The sequence below is a fragment of the Gossypium hirsutum genome, chromosome D12 (genome assembly GCF_007990345.1).
Source record: "Gossypium hirsutum isolate 1008001.06 chromosome D12, Gossypium_hirsutum_v2.1, whole genome shotgun sequence".
Lineage (NCBI taxonomy): Eukaryota > Viridiplantae > Streptophyta > Magnoliopsida > Malvales > Malvaceae > Gossypium > Gossypium hirsutum.
The window spans coordinates 51,360,291-51,363,370 of NC_053448.1; the positions used below are offsets into that span (position 1 = coordinate 51,360,291).

Here is a 3,080-nt window from a genome sequence, read left to right on the forward strand (position 1 = left end):
AAACTAATATTTATTTATTTATTTAATTTAAAATATCTCCAACATCATTATTATTTTCTAGATTTCTCTTTCTTCTAATTGACCATTTTTCCCTTTAGATCTTTTAAAATTCCATCCTTAAAATATTTACACTATTGGTCCTTCAACGTTTTCATATTTACACTTTAACCCCTCAAATTTTGAGTATTTACTCTTGGGTAACAAAATTTTTCTCACTTTTACAATTTAATCATTTCTTTAATTAATATGTCGTAATATACTTCCCAATGTTGTCATAACTCAAAATTCTCCTTTTTGTCACTTTATTTCCTTACTATATCAAAGATAATATCTTACTGTAAAAATTTTCGGGGTATCTCACTACCCCCTTGCTAGCCCCTAGATACGCCCTTGTTCTCAAACTGGGGTGAAGCCGGAAAAATATTTTAGGTGGGTCAAAAATTAATTTTAAATTTTAATAGTCTATATCTTTATAATTTTTAAAGGTTTTTATCAAATTTTTCATTTTAGGGGAGTAAAATAGCCCTGTTAGCCCCTAGATACCCACTGTTCTCAAACTCGTCTTACCACCATCAACACTTCCTATTTATGTAACCGCCAACCCTATGCCCATTCTTAATCTCCGTTTCTTATCACTATTCACACGTTCTGTTTATGTAACTCTCACCCCATGCTCCTAATTCCTTTTTATTATAATTATAATTATCATTAAATATCTCTGCCCACTCAAACAATGTTGACTGGTGGCTCAACCCATTCAGTCCAACCACCAAAATATCTGTATATTTAAACCTTGTCGTCGTCTTAGAGGAACAAGCATGGAAGCAACCCTCCGACAAGGAAAAGAAACCCCAAACATTAGTCATTCCCAAATTCACCAGGTATATGCATTTTAATGAGTACATGTAAATATTATATATATTTGCTTATTACTGGAAATTCTTCAAATTTAATTAAATATAAAGATTGGAGACTTTGATTATCGTCTAGGGTTTTTTTAACCTGTTTTTTTTTTCTTTTTTCTTTTATATGCATGTTGCATGTCATAAAAGGATTGGGTTAATAATGTTAGACTTAAATCTTCATCTTTTCCAATATATATATATATAGGTTTCTTTTTTTTTCATTAAGTAAATAGATTTTTTTATGAATTTGCAGAAAATGAGATGTTAGCTGTATACGTGGAATATTCATTTGAGCAAGAATATGAAGACATGAGCCACAACATGAAGGTACCAAAAACGAGGTTATGAAAAACCTCGACCTCAGACCTTAAATGAGGTTTACAGATGTGGTGCTTTCACTAGCCAAAAGTTGATGTATTTACAAAAGAAAATTTAAAGATGAAATGAAGTTTTAGTTGATATGGTAAAAATATTAAAAATGATAATGTTTTGGGTTAGAATAAATTAAGATCTAGTTGAAATGTGACGATCTAATTTAAGTTACTTTATAAAAATATACTCTTTAGTTTGATTTAGAAAGATAAAATCTTTTTAGCCTTTGATTTTTTTTTTATTTTAAATATGTTGTATTTGAAGGAACCCATGTTATGATTTATTGATTGGATATTCACTTGAATATTCAAAAAGAGATCAAAATCCTTAAATGCAATGTTGTTCAATACTATATTTTTATAATCCTAACATATGTAAGCATGTATATGTATATTTATCTGCAACTTCCACGGTTGAAATTTTGGACAATATATTGTTATTTTGCAAAGAAAGATTGAACGATATAAGTCAACGCTGGCTGAATATACATAATATTATATAGAGAGAGGCTTAAACAATTGTTGTTGGTTATCTTAGATACTTCCTCTCTGATGTAAGATTTTGAATAATTTTGATTAATTGTATTTACAATAAAACATCGATAAATGAATATTTGATAAATTAATAATCTTGATTAAATAATATTTTTTTTGTCTCGACTTGAGTCAAGGGGATAAAATAATAACCTCGCTAAATGCATAAGATAATAATTTTTAGAAAAAACCTTAAAGGCCCAATGAAAATATAAAATAATAATTCATTAAATATACTGAAAGTTTTATATACAATAAATAAAACTAAAGTGTTTTCTAGATAACTCTTATTTTTTTCAATTTTATTCTTTACTAAAATATGCATCTGTAGTTAACTGTTTCTTCTTTGCATGTGAACCAAATATAATTTCATCTTTAACTTTTAGAATGGCACAAACCATATCTGGTATATTTTTATCGTGCCGTATTAAATAATTCTTCTAGGTATCCACAACTAGAAAAATCTTTTTTGGAGAAACATGTGGTAAAACACTACTGCCATCTGGATCTTGCTTATCATCAACTGACACATCCATTACTCTTTGAATAATTTCTTCGTCCGTAGGTAACTCCATCAAAGATTCATTTTCACTTGGATAATTCAAAATCTGCTCAACATCCATGGCATTTCTATATTGTAAATAAAAAATTACTTCTTTTAATTTATGAATACCTTCAATATCACCAATTTCTTGTTCGAGAGGCATATCCTCCTTGGATTGAATTTTACAATGTCAGAAACAATTTGCAATAGTTGTAGGCTTCACATCAATATTCCAAGCAACATTAATAAAATGGATTGCATCCAATACATTGATCTTTTCAGGATTTATTTCTTCTTTTTCGTAACCTTCCAAGGTGCTAGAATAAAAGCGACGCCGATAATAAATCTTAGCTGCTCTAATAATTCCAGCACCACATGGTTGAATTTTTTATGTTGAATTTGGAGGCAAAAAGAATAATTCAACGTTTATCAAGTCTTCAATAACCTTGGCATAGGATAGACAATTGTCTACTATAAGCAACACCTTTCTACTAATCATTTTAGCATCAAACTAGCGAACAAAATCTTAAAAAAATAATCAAGTCATCCATGCTTTTTTGTTGGCTCGATAATGACAGTTAAGATTGTCAATATTCACATGTTTAAAGCATATAGAATTAGCAAACTTACCAATAACCCAAGGAGGCACTTTATCTGAACCATCCTCATTGCAACAAACCACAATAGTAAGTCTTTCCTTGTCCTTTTTTCGTCATTCTAATTGCT

The 3,080-nt window shown here is 29.1% G+C and overlaps 1 long non-coding RNA gene across 1 annotated transcript; it reads left to right on the top strand.

Moving 5' to 3' along the window:
* Positions 1 to 807: 807 nt before the first annotated feature.
* LOC121224199 (uncharacterized) lies at positions 808 to 1,696 on the top strand. The gene is made up of 2 exons (XR_005921788.1): positions 808 to 881; positions 1,159 to 1,696. It is a non-coding gene; the product is annotated as an uncharacterized lncRNA (long non-coding RNA).
* The last annotated feature ends 1,384 nt before the right edge of the window (positions 1,697 to 3,080 follow it).